The following is a 14,016-nucleotide window of genomic DNA, read 5'->3' as shown; positions in this document are numbered from 1 at the left end:
AATGTAACTTAACTCAGAACTGAACTGCAAGGCCTTACAGTGTTTGTAGTGCAAGCTGAAAATGCTGGCAGTCATTGGATTAGTCATTACTGGACCTGGAACAAGCGGCTGTTTTTAGCATTTTAAGGTTAAAAAGGGATACTCGTGAGCAGAGAGGCAACTCACCAATGGCTAATCTGCAAAAGCCCTTTAGCATGCATTCTTATAGCCCTGTTCTTTTCTTAAGGACAGCGTGTTTCTCTTTCTCTCGTCTCACTGCACACGACACCAGGTATTAAAGGCAATAATTTCCCCCTTTTCTTCTTCTTAGGAAATTGTGAGTGTTCAGTTAGTCCCAGGTGGCATAGAGGAAATGATCTGACTAGCTGCGTTCACACTACATTTTGAAATAATTTGTCTTGAAAAGGTCAAAGCACATATCAGTGATTTCGAAATGCTCTTACATTGTACTGAAAATCTATGTTGCATTAACATTACAAATCACAAAGGTTTCCTCATCCGGTTTAACCTGCTGCTGCTGTTTTTTTGGTTTGTTTTTTCCTTTCTTGTCCAGCTACGAAAGCCTAGCCCTGCTCAGTCTGTGGCATTGTCCCGCTTTCTTTTTCTCTGTGTCTCTGTCTGTCCTTCCCTCTCTCTGTCTCTCTCCCGCTCTTTGCTTGTGCGCTCTCTTTCTGAACGATGACACTGAGAGACAGCTGTAACGTGAGACGCCTCTCGATCCTGGCAGGGGCTTCGAAAAGCTGAGGCAGAAGGGAGGGAGAGGGCCTTTATCTGAGACTGGGGGCGCTGACCTCCCTCATTCCCCTTCTTTTTCTCTCCTCCTTTTCTCTCCCCGTCTCTGCGTCTGCTGGCATACTCCATCCTCCCCCCACCAACAGAAGCCGAGACTGCACTAAAAAAAAAGCGTAATGAGAAAACATTTTCTGCCCATAGCAAAAAAAAAAAAAACCTGATGAATGAAATGATGTGTGTTGTTCCTGTTTACACCATTTAAAGCTGTGTGTTGCTTTTTAAATTGCTAGCATCCCTCCATCTTTAGTCCACACTGGATGAAACTTAAATTGTGTTGTCAAGTGTTTACAGAATGTATGGAGTAATATTTGAGTGACTTATGTTTGTGATCTGTGTGTGGACTCGTTTTGTGCATGTGTTTGTGTTTGTGTGTGTGTGTGCACGTGTGTGCGTGTGCGTAGATGGAAACATCCACACATCCCCTGGACTCTAGGCTATGGCTGCTAAATCCTCTGTGAGAGCTCCCGTGTGTAATCCAAACATTTAGAGCTAATTTAAGCATGCAGGCAGGAGCAGCATCCTTTAGGAAACAACAGCTCTCTCTCTTTCTCTCTTCATCCACCACTGTGTGTGTGTGTGTGTGTGTGTGTGTGTGTGTGTGTGTGTGTGTGTGTGTGTGTGTGTGTGTGTGTGTGTGTGTGTGTGTGTGTGTGCTGCGCAGGTGTTTGTGTGCGAGTGTCTTGTTGTCGCTGGAGGGAAATGAAAGCACTCAATCACTCACCTGTCAGAGTACTTCAAAATCTGTCCGTAACACACAAGTACACACAACCACACACAGCCACACATGCATGCATGGACAAACATGAACACACATGTGCATACACACTTACCCCTGAGGGTTTGACAGCACTGGCCCTTTATTGACTCCCTTGATCAAGGAGACAGCAGATCCATTTAATAGAAGCTACACGCACACACACACGAGCGCACGCGCACACACACACAGGCACGGAAATCAAAGTGGATTCACATCTGCTCTCCACACAGCTCCACTGTATCTTCCTCTGGTAGTCATTTAAAACTGCGGCTTTATCGGCTGTTGAATTAAATTTTAAAAGCCACTACTAATAGATGTCATAATGTTTTTCCATTGCCGGTTTCTCTTGTCATAGTTGCATTGCCGTTGCAGAAAAACAGCTCTGATTTGCCTCTTTGCAGCATCTTGTGTTACAGCATGGAGTGCGAATGCAAGCCCAGTCAGGGTTATAGGCATGTTCTGTTGGCCCTGGCCCCTGTACTCCCCCAGTTGGCCATGTTTTGTGCTGAGTGTTTTGGAAGGCCAGTTAGCCAAGAGGGTGCTGGGAGGAGATGACAGCTGTGTTGGTCACGGCTACTCTGACCTTCACACGTCATCCTGATGGATCATCAAGGCTGTGGCGATACGCTAAACCTGTTGTGTAGGCCTGCGCTACCATGAGCATGCACCAGCATTCAGCTGCTTGCATTTTTGGTATCAAAGTGCAACTGAAGTCAGTACTCAGTAATGACAGATCCTGCAAAGAAAAGCAGGAAATGGAGGTGTATTGCTTAATGCAGCGAAGAGAAAAGTTATCATGGCAACACAAAAACATGCGCGCATACATGGCACTAAAAGGGCGAAGCATACAATCAAGACTGGAATTACACACGCACACACACACACATATATATATATATATATATATATATATTCTAGCTCACACAAATGGATTGCACTAATGTTCAGAGCTTTTCATTGGTCTCAAAGGGCTTTACTCCAGTGTGTGGTGTAACCCGTTCCCTCGAGATGGCACTTGCTCCATCAAGTCAAGGAAGAAACCATTTAGGGGAATGATAAACACACACGTATATTCACACATACACGCAGCACTGGGAGGCTGGAGGGATTTGAATTGCACTTAGGCAAACGTTTCTCACATAAGTTCTTTATTCCTCGTCTCGTTCCCATCTTTCCCCTGAACGTACACTTGCTCACATACAAAAGTACTTGCGCAGAGATTCCATTTTGTCAGCTTTCAGCCCCAGATCATGTAACGATAAAAGATGCTGCCCTGCAGTTAAACACTGCCAGTAAATCACAGGGCAAAGAAAGCTGGGAGAAGCACTTATTTTTAAGCAGCATGAGAGACCATACTGAGGGAGGGAGGGAGGGAGGGGGGGCAGATAGGGTAAGACAGAGAGAGAGAGAGGGAGAGAGGAAGAGAGAGCTTCTTTGTGCACTGTGTACTGGCATTGTGTGTGATGAAGAGATGAATCACTGCTATTTAGGGATTGGTTTCCTGCAACTGATTGTGTGACGACTCGGTGGCGGACAGACTGTCAAGACTTGCCTGTTTTGTTCTGGGGGCTTCAGGAAAATGTCTGCGGCCAAGTCTCACTAACTCACTCCCACAGGGCCCGGTGTGCCAGAGATCAGCAGAGACAACAGAGACAAACACCTCGCCAGTGTCGCTCGTCTAACAATGCATCAAATATTAAAAAGCAGGGGATTTTAGGCCAATCTCAATATGTATATTTTCAGAGTACACTTGTTTTCCGTGCTCAAATACCAGCAGCTTGTTCATAAATGAAGGCTCACGTGACTTTTTCTTTCTTTCTTTCTTTCTTTCTTTCTTTCTTTCTTTCTTTCTTTCTTTCTTTCTTTCTTTCTTTCTTTCTTTCTTTCTTTTGACCCCTCTATTTAACCCTGTGTGGATGCCTGAGAGCGGTTGTATGAATCTTAAAGTAAAGTCAACATCTGTTTGGCTGAGGCAACAGGGGTAGATTAGAGTAACCAAACAAGACAATTCAGGGAGACATCATAGCAGTTAGGTTGTACGCTGTCCATGTGCAAGCATGCCTGGAGTTTAAATGCTGGTAATTATTACTTTGGAGATAGTTCTTTGTGTGTGTATGTGTGTTTGGTTTTATTTGCCTTCACATTAATTAAATGGAAATGACTAAGCAATCATGGCTATTATTAAATTGACATTCGGATTGTTACTCAAAAAGTAATAAATTCACCGGCATAACTTAGGGCACCGATTTTGTTGGATCACTTGTATATATAGACATTCAAATATCTCGGTGTTACTCAGAAAGCACGGCTATGTGAATTCTGTCACACTAAATTAATGCTGAGGTGAACCTTTTTGCATTCGTGATGATTTGTATTTGTTCAACTGTAAATAGCGCTTTGAAGTTTTCACATCATGTTTCACTCAAACTTGTAGTTGATTAATGTTTTGCTTGGCATTGACTTTGGCTTCAACTGTTTTGTACTTTTTCTGCCTTCTTTCTTTTTGTCTTTCTGTTGTAGTAAAATCCATCTAAAGGGCTTGGGCAAGCAGTTTTATTTATGTCATATTGGACTTTATGAAGATTTTAATGTATATTTATTACACCCTTTCAATATTTTATATGCCAAATTAACTATTAGCTAATTGAAAAAGATGAATCCATAATTAATTAATTGTTTGCTGCAGACTTAATACAATGCCCTGACATAATTTATGAGGACATAGCAGCGGAACAAGGCTGCAGTCACAGGAAAAGAGTGTTTTGTAATTTTTGATGTAAAACTGGTAAGATCCTACCATAAAATGAGGTTAATAGACTAACAGCCTGATTCTCAGTGAGGCAAATGATGGCAGACAGCACTGGCTTTCTTATCCAGTGTAATTCACCTGCCTCGTGGCTGGCAAATAATTTTCTGTGGTGAAGTCCTGTGAGCAGAGATCCTTTAATCATCCACTAATAGGCCTTTATGAAAAAAGCTGAAGATGAATTCAGCCTACCTGGCTCTCTGTTATCATTATCACTGCGATGAGTTATCAAAGTATTTGTGTGTGCCTGTAGTTTGTGTGTGTGTGTGTGTGTGTGTGTGTGTGTGTGTGTGTGTGTGTGTGTGTGTGTGTGTGTGTGTGTGTGTTTGTGTAAGAGAACAGATAATGAGGGGAACCATTACAGTTCGATCAGTTCGGTTATTACCAACACAGTCAGTCTAGGTGATTTCTGTTCAGTGATACATTGAGTTGTAATGACAGACATGCGTTGCACTGTGTACCACAGACTTTGGAAACACTTGAAGGCATCTGGACAGACAAAATGACTTACTTACTTGTAACATACTCCCTTTCTTTTTACCATTTGAGCAAGTGACGTTAACAGAAAAGACGGGAACTTTGTAGGAAAAAGGATAGCTTTAACTATTATTGTAATATCTGACCACATCCGTGCGGCTGAGGCATCCACCAGACTTGATTCAGTTGCTGTTGACCAGATGGATGTGTTTACTGACAACAAAACCTTGTTAGATAGCTACCCACACATGCTGTAACACTGCTTGTGTGTTGCCGTGTCTGGAAATGTCTGCTTCCCTGAGTCTGTGTGCATGTGTACAGGGAGCCGTGACATTTGTAGGTACTGCATTCTGATCCCACCTAACCTTGCTGACACCAGTTATAACTCATAATCGAAAGCTGTCCTTCAGCTGTTCTTTTTATTCAACACGAGGTTATATCAGCGTAAATGAAAGTTGTAAAAACTGCACTGTAGTGTGATATACAAAGCAGGGTGTTGTCTGTTATGGTGAGCTGCTCAGATTAAGCCCGGTCTGTAAGTGCACAGGAGGGCCTTAGAGACAATGCATGAGAGATGGGCGTGAGAACGCTGGTAAGGCTTGGTTCTCTGCAAGAACTGTCTTGTGTTTAGGGAAAATATCCTCACACTTGAAGCTCCAATGTCTAGATTCAGTTCTAACAAACAGGTTTTGCAAGAACGGGCTCAGGGAGAAAGAGACTTTTTGTGGGTGTGAATATCTTTCTGTTTGTGTGTGTGTGTGTGTGTGTGTGTGTGTGTGTGTGTGTGTGTGTGTGTGTGTGTGTAGCCACAGCTGTGTTTCAGACGTCACTGTATTTTTTTCCTTTGATGTGTCTGGAAAACCACAAATACTAAGCTGTGTAACTGTAACTTTGAAGTGCAAGTAGTTTTTAGGGCCTCCGCCAGCTTTCAGGTCGTGAAATGAAAGAAGAAGAGAAAAAAGCTTCATAGTACTATATCAAAATTGCCCGTTTTGAGAATGCTGCTCTTCTTATGAGTCAGATTGTTGTATTCGGCCCGAACCACAGTGATCTCTTGTTTCTGCTTTTCCCCAGGTGTTACAGCAGTGATGTCAAAGAGCTGAAGACACCTGTAACAGTAAGTGCATCTCTAAAATCTCTCACACTGCCCAAAATGCATGTTACAAAATAGTTGATGCGTGACTTTTGAAAATATACATTGTCACACACTTCTGCTTTTACAGTGGTTTTTAAAAAATTATTTCTTTTTTTTTATGGCGCAACAGAACAAACTTGCAGACTCCTCCAGTTTCAGGCCTAATTTGATTTTCATTCATTCAGCGAAAGAGGATGTTTTTTTTCTTCTCCCCCAATTAAATTTAACAAGAGCCCCTTGAAAAGCAGTTGTTATGATTACATTACAAATTCGGGGTTCATTCAGTGAATCAAGCAATTAATTAGATTTCTCCCATTCTAATCAGAATATTTGTATGAAACGTACGCGCCTAATAAACATCCTTTGAGTTTGCTATCTCTTCAGACCCAACACTGAATGTAAATGGGTGTTAACTGTGCCCGACAGTGCTTCTGGGTTAGGATCTTGGATTGGGTTTAGTTGTTTGTGTGTCTTTCTGCGTGTAGCATTAATCTTCTCCTTTTTGAGACCCTTTCTTTCTTCCTTCTCTGTTTTCTCGCTGTGTCTGTGTGTGAGAGCAAGCTGTACTCAGGGGCGCGGCTGCGTCCTCAAGGCTTCACTTCACACACACCAAGTGGTGTGCCAGTTTATTGTTCCACACACACAGACAATGACTTGCACTTTCTCTCCTGCCTGACTTGATGGCCTTGTGCCTGTGAGTGTGTCACCAGATCAAATTGGATCTTTTAAAAGAAGGTTTTTGCTGAATGCAGAGCTCAGTGAAATACTTGTTTCGCCCGTGACTGTCTTTTTAGCCTTGTGCGTTAGCAGACCCGATTCTATCAGGTCTAACCATTACTGCTTCATCTCTGGCTGTGAATGATACATTATATCCCCTGCAGGTTGGTGCAGGCTGCTTGTATCATTTGTGATAAGTATTGATGAGTCCTCTCTTGGGGAATCAATTTCTAGGGGTGGGTAGTGGTGGTGGGGTGTGTGTGTGTGTGTGTGTGTGTGTGTGTGGGGGGGGGGGGGGGGGGGTAGCCTTCTAGCTCAACCCCCACAGCTGGCTGCTCCTAACTGGTGTCTTGGCTGCCTGACTCTTCCTGCAGCCCCATAGAGAACAAGCACAGCAGAGCACAGGGGAAAGATGGAGCTCATCCAAACAGCTATGGTGTAATTAGCTGACATTTGTTGCTTGGAAGACAAGAGAAGGAAAAAGGAAAGAGCTGCTCAACTCAAACACCCAAAGGAATATGCAAATGTTGAGGGTGAGAGAAAATGAAAGAAAGACAGAGAAATGTGTCTAATGGCACAGAGATATAATTATATTACATTCACGTACGCATGTGGGTGTGTAATTGTGTGTGTTATGAACCCATTGAACTTTATGTGAGTATTTATGTCAGTGTTTTGCCACTGCAAGGCACGAACCACTGGTCTACGGAAAGGACTACAAAATATGTTAGGATAAGAATGAGGCTTTCTCTGCTAAGAGACGATACCCTCGTCTGCTGTGTAGCGCTGTTATTTTTTAGAGCATGTCTTAAAGTATTCAGCCACATCAGCTAGGCATCACACAAGTGAGATGCACAGTACCCGAGTGAAGCAGCCATCCACAAACGGGCTGATTCTCCGGTTCCAGGAAGGTTGTGCGTGTGCATGTGTGCGCTCGCATGTCTGTTTGTGTGCGCGTGTTTAAGCGAGAGTGCCGTACTGCATGTAAACTATCTGTACTTAAGCCAAGGTGCTGTGCGAAGGAGCAGCAATGCTTACGCAGCCCCATCTGCTTGATCCAAGCTTGAAATGCAATGCTTTTTAATGACAAAATACTGAGTGGCTGGGAGCTGTGCAGAAAAAGGAGGCGTGTGTGTGTGTGTGTGTGTGTGTGTGTGTGTGTGTGTGTGTGTGTGTGTGTGTGTGTGTGTTATGTGAGTGTGAAATAGAGAGGAATAAAGGGAGAGGGAGAAGGAGAGAGAAAAACATCTCGAAGGTCAGGAGCAGCGGGCGGCCGTAGGGGAGAGACACGTGAGACAGAGATAGTCTTGCGTCAGCCCCACAGCAGTCCGTTCTTTATGTGTGTGTGTGTGTGTGTGTGTGTGTGTGTGTGTGTGTGTGTGTGTGTGTGTGTGTGTGTCCTGTGGGGCCAGCATTTCCATCTGCATCCCACCGTGTGTTACAACAGAGTAGCATGCCAGTGTTTCTATTCTGAGTGTCTCTGAAAAGATAGATAGATAGATAGATAGATAGATAGATAGATAGAAGGACAAATTACTGCTTGGAATTACTTCGAAGCAGTCAGTCACTGAGCTATAGATAATTTTTTACATGACTCTTGTGGCAGTGGAAGGGGAAATTACACCTTCTAGCCTGAGGGGAAAGAATTTGTGTGTCTCGTTGCCTGTCACAAAACCTGAATAGGGTTTCATCAATCCTAGCAACTACTATCATTTTTCAGCTCTTATTCATGAGCCCTCTTTGTTTCTCACAGTGTCTTTTTTCCCAGTGCCCTTTAAACTGGTGCTCTGTTAGATTGGGGAAGTGTTAGAGATAACTCCTAAACATATAGTACTTTGTACTTGCCTCGAAGCTAAGATTGTTAAAAAGCTACTGTGTGATTGTCCTCGGGATAGGGAGCAGAGTAGATTCAGCAGACACACTCTAGCATTACTTTGGGCTTAGCCATCCATGTCTTTGTGTCGCTTTCACTCAAACTCATGCTTTCTACACACACACACGCACATGAGGAAACACACTGGCTGTTCCCCTTCTGCCTCTCTTGGCCCGCATGATCTCGACAGGGCTCAGTCCTGTAGCCAGACTTTTGATTCACCCCCACTGCCAAACAGCCTCTGCTCTTCTTGTCCCCATGAAGGGCTGCAGCGTGGGGTGAGGCTGCTCTTTTACAGACACTTGTGCCATGAATCACTGCTTGCACCCAGGGAGCCTCAGTCCACTCAGGGGCTGCCTGCCCGGACCATAATGTGCGTGGTCATGAGGGGGCCATTTTGAATGGAGGCCAGACAAAACAGGAGCTAAAGAACCCAAGCTGTGAGCTTTCCTAGAGAGGGCAACAACAGGAGTGTGTGTGTATGTCTCTGTGTTGTATTTGTTGTAGTACGGGCTTGATGTTGGCTATACAATGCTGAGTTCTGGGTGTCATAATGCAACATAATTGTATACCAGTAATTTATGAAACATTAGGAGTAGACCTTTAAACCCCATGCATCACAAACCTTTTAGCCGCATACAAACGGGATTGCAATTTGAGCTCCTTGGACGCAGCTCTAATGCCTGTTTCACTGTTAGGTTTGAAAACAAGTGATGATCCATCCTTTGCCATCTCTTGCACTTACTTACCAACCTACCAATCACATTACCCTCACCCTGAGTAGAAAATGGTATCTAAGACATTTTTGCAAAGTTGTCGACGTCATCTTAGAGCATTTGGCCCTTTCATCAGCCTAACCCAGATGTTGTCTTTTTTTCTGTGGGTCACATGGTTCACCAGATTTAAAGGTTTTAAAGCCAATTATGTTCTAAATTTGATGTTTGTTTGTCCTTGATTGTTCTGATTTTGTGTTTTGTTTTGCTTTAATTTTGGAAGCTTAGCCAAATGGGTTAATATGACTATTAGTAATTGGTTATCATTAGCAGAGTTGTTATTATAAAAAGCCATCATTATTGTCTGTACTTAGTCTGTGCATGCATGCGCTGTTAGAAAATGCAGGGTTACTGTCTTATGGAGATAATTAAGCAGACCCCCCCACACCCCCCACCAAGTCAAACACACACACACACACACACACACACACACACACACACACACACACACACACACACACACACACACACACACACACAGAGTTTCCTCATCTCTTTCTCTTACATACACACATAAACATCCACAGTGCCTTGCATTGACTTCCATTCTTTTCCTGGAGAGTAATTCCAAGCTTAGCTTTGCCTTACTCCCCTGTACTTTAACCTAACCTTAACTGGACAACATGTCATCACTTTAAAATTTAATGATTTACATTATGAGGACTTGCCTTTCTGTCCCCAATAAGGAAGACATGTCTGCACATTGTGGTTGTGAAAGGAGTGTTGGTGAGATCTGTACTCAAAAATGACATGGTGACCTAATGTTTATATTATGCAAGCATATATTAACCTTTATAGATAGATAGGACATGATAATTTTGTTGAAAATCTGATATCATGCCAGTCTTAGACACACACACACACACACACCAGCTGTTTCCCTTATGAAAGCTTTCAGGTTTATTGGGTCTATCTGCCGCATTTATGGCCAAACCACATGTCTTCAACTGTCTGTATTCCTTGGTCTGTGTTTCTGCTCAACCCCTTGTCTCTCAACATCCTCTCCCACTTCCTGCCCCCTTACTCTCTTCCCCAGGTCTTCTTTCCTCCTTCTCTACTTCAAACACCCACACACTAAACACAGTCCACTGCTATGGATGCGTTTTCTGCCTACGTTGTGTGCCTGTGGCTGGGAATAGTTTGTCCCTACTGGGCCTGTGCATCCCAGGGCCTGTTGTGCCAGGCCAGGTTGTAACCTGGATACAGCTGTAGTCAGGAGAAGCCATTAGCTGTGCCAGGAGGCCCCCAGCTCCCAGTGAGAGCTCATTACGGTTTCTGTGCAGTCACACTTCTCCTATGAAACACAGCAGTGTGCCTGGTGAAACTAGCCAGGACACTGAGCCTCAGGGAAACCATTATGGCTTGATTTGGAGTTCTGAGAGAAAGAAAGAGGAAGAGATAGAGGGAGAGGGTTTAGGTTTCATCGAAAGAGTAGAATGAATACTAAGAATGATATTAATCATTAAACATAGCCAGCTTTCCCTGTAGTTAACTGTGAGAGAGTGAGTGTCTATGATTATTGGATTTGATTTTCTCTTTGTTCAGTGGGTGTACATGTGTTTGTGCGTGCGTGTGCGTGTGCGCTCTGAGTCCCAGTTCAACCGTCTGGTCTGGTGTGCAGATGGTTGAGTTGAGGCCTGCTGAATGTGATACCCATTTTCTTTTCTCTGTCTCTTTATCTGTCTGTTTTTCCTTACTTTAGTTCTGTTTTGTTTTCCTTTCTATGCTACCTCTTTCTGCTAGGTTTCATTTACCAGTTAACATCCCTGACTGCCTCCACTCTTTCATCACTGCATCTGCTGAGGGCCATCTAGGGCAGAGGAGAGTTTTCCACCGCTCTATTTTCTCTCTCCCTGCTTCTTTATGCGCCTCTCAGGGCTCAGTGCGGCAGCTATATGCAGTGGCTTTGGAATGAAATGTCTCTTAACCGAGCCATGTGCCCCGGAGCTACGGTAATTGCAGGTGAAATTCAGCTTCCTCTTTAAAATGCCATCTCTCATTTCCAGTTACCGGCCCCCTTCGTATCTCTCTCTCTTTTCTCTGCCTCCCTCCCCTCCTGTCTCCCTCCCTCTCTCTCTCTCTCCCTCTGGCTGTCTTTCAGAGGCGTGTGAATCCCTCAGCCCCTGTCGCGTCTCTCTGCCCCAACAGACACTCCCACAATGCACAGCGCTGATGGTTGCACAGTGATATCAGCCATGCAGAGGAAAAGGGAGGGCCGCTGTCTTGACACATACACATTCAATATGTGCGTGTGTGTGTGTGTGTGTGTGTGTGTGTGTGTGTGTGTGTGTGTGTGTGTGAAGAGAGAGTGCCAAGATAATATGTGCATGACAAAAACTGAAAGTGTGTGTTTGTGAGTGAGAGACAATAAGCATATATATCTTTGGTTAGATGAGAGAAAAGGTATGTGTGTTGTTGTGTGTTCAAGTGTGTGTACGTGCGTGTGTGTGTGTGTGTGTGTGTGTGTGTGTGTGTGTGTGTCTACAGCGTCAGCAAGGCGTGAGCTGTATAGAGGTGACATCAAGGTGAACGCGGCGTGCAGAATGCTCTGCCGACTCGGGAGGCAGCAAATGGCTCTGTGGCAGATGGAGTCTTTGTCAGGGAAGAAAAATGGCAGCTCAAGAGCGTCAGAAAGACCCCCTTCACCCCCCCACCCCACACACACGCACACACACACACACTGTACATAGACACTAAATACTCTGTGTCCTTTTTGCACAGTTGGCCATACACAACAAAACATTCATAGATGCAATACAATCATACACACAAAACATATACACACAGACAAATGTTCATACACATACTGACACCCCCCCCCCAAACACAGACACACACACACACACACACACACACACACACACACACACACACACACACACACACACACACACCCCTCCTCCTTCACAGTGAGCTAGGCTGGCGGGCGGTGACCTTCCCCTGCTCGGAGGGTTCCCTGGCTGTTTGATCAATTATCCCTCTCCCATTGTTTACCAGGAAGCAGGGGTAGAGAGGAGAGGAGAGAAGCCTCAAAATGGCCACTGTCAGGTGGAGGGATCCATTTCCCTGCCAGCGTGGGGGTGGGGGTTAGGGAGAGAGAGGGAGAGACAGAGGGACCATAGCCACGAAGCACGCTTAGAGGGAAGGGAGGAGCATGATCGCCTGGCAGTTGGGATGATATGACATTATACTAAAGGTTCAGCTCTGACAGTGGTTAACATTTGTAATGCTGACATCATCCGTTAAGAGGTGATCGTCAGATCTCTCAACTTGGAGGAGACAGTCACTAGTTGTCTGTGTATGAATCCTAAAAACGAACATTTGTGCCAAAATCAGTGCTGTATACATTTCTAAATGAATTGTCATGATGTTCGTGCAGTGCTGCAATGACATGCACACACACATGTGTATGCTTAATGCCACAGTACTGCAGGTACACTTCCTATTTTTAGCGTGGAGAAGTGAAGGGGGTGTGGGGGGGGGGGGGGGGGGGGGGTACATACTCTAAAGGTCAGGTGGCAGAGAGAAAAAACCGACTGGGAACAAATGATGCACTAAGCGAATGACACTCTGAGGTCCTGCTTTAATATGTATGTATCGCAGGTTGATGGCTGATTTCATTAGCGCTTCTCATTGTTATGCATAGATTGTCCTCCTGCAGCAAAATGAATATTGTATTCACATGCGCGCGCGCACACACACACACACGCATATACGTGCACACACATACACACATAACAAGCTGCGATTTTCAGGGAATACTGTATGTTTGCATCTTGCACAAAAAGACTTGAAGAAAAGGGTGATGTTTCCACAGGCTGTTATCTGTGTTGGCTATAATTAAAACAATTTACAGAGCTGTCATTATAACACAGGTTTCAGCGCTGCTGTGGACAATTGCTGTCAGGTAGTTGGTGTGATTATTTAGGGGTCCTTGCTGATGCACGCGAGAATTATTTCCAAAGCGGAAAAGAAAAGCTATCTTTGTTCAGATGACTTGAGCAAAATAAGTCATGTCATGTCTGTGGGTTCAGATTACGTCATTTCAGTTTACCTAAATCCTGTCTGTGTGTGTGTGTGTGTGTGTGTGTGTGTGTGTGTGTGTGTGTGTGTGTGTGTGTGTGTGTGTGTGTCTGGGAGAATAATATGTTTAGTTCCATCAATTAGTTTACTGTAAGCGTTTATGGGACTATATTATAATATTTGCACACAGAGAATACATGTGGTGAGTGTGTGAAAATGCCTGGCCATTTTTTTCTAATCCTCCAAGATGACTGTGTTTCAGAAGGGATTCCAATCCTTAGTGGGGCATGAGCAAATGCTCTGTGCTCGATATTAATAGCTATTGTGGGCGGAAAAAGGGAAAAAAAAAAAAGCTTCTGCATTTTTCCATATGTTTTGTAAGGAAACAGTCCAGATGGATCATCTCTTGGTCTGGAGCTTTCGCTTTCTTCAACCCAGCTCAAATCCAAGTGGTGTTGGACGTGCCAGATACACACAAACACACACGCAAACACACCCCAGTGCTCACTCTCCTCCCGTCTGAAGTACAACAGGCTGTTACTGATTAACATGTCTAAACTCAGCCAGTTCAAAAAGCCACTGCAATTCTTCTTCCAGCTTGCCCTCATGGATGACGTGACAGTCTTTCTTCCCAACATACCTCACGTTCCCCGTAATCACCGA

General features: G+C 44.3%; 3 protein-coding genes across 9 annotated transcripts in view; 2 read left to right on the top strand and 1 right to left on the bottom strand.

Annotated features, from left to right (window-relative positions):
* Positions 1–14,016, bottom strand: part of LOC146678860 (uncharacterized) — a 112,712-nt gene that overhangs the window by 40,602 nt on the left and 58,094 nt on the right. The window lies entirely within an intron of this gene.
* Positions 1–14,016, top strand: part of LOC146678861 (bromodomain adjacent to zinc finger domain protein 2B-like) — a 70,490-nt gene that overhangs the window by 7,730 nt on the left and 48,744 nt on the right. For all 7 annotated transcript variants that reach the window (XM_085403889.1, XM_085403904.1, XM_085403895.1 and 4 more), the window contains exon 2: positions 5,907–5,949. The gene's annotated coding sequence lies outside the window, so the exon portion shown is untranslated. The remainder of the gene's footprint in view (positions 1–5,906; positions 5,950–14,016) is intronic.
* Positions 1–14,016, top strand: part of LOC146678862 (uncharacterized) — a 32,134-nt gene that overhangs the window by 7,730 nt on the left and 10,388 nt on the right. Inside the window, exon 2 of the mRNA XM_085403915.1 lies at positions 5,907–5,949. The gene's annotated coding sequence lies outside the window, so the exon portion shown is untranslated. The remainder of the gene's footprint in view (positions 1–5,906; positions 5,950–14,016) is intronic.

This window comes from Rhamphochromis longiceps, linkage group LG1, assembly GCF_057381845.1.
Source record: "Rhamphochromis longiceps isolate RC_006_pf linkage group LG1, R_longiceps_female_GT1.1, whole genome shotgun sequence".
In the NCBI taxonomy this organism is placed as follows: Eukaryota; Metazoa; Chordata; class Actinopteri; order Cichliformes; family Cichlidae; genus Rhamphochromis; species Rhamphochromis longiceps.
This window is presented reverse-complemented; position numbering and strand designations above follow the sequence as displayed.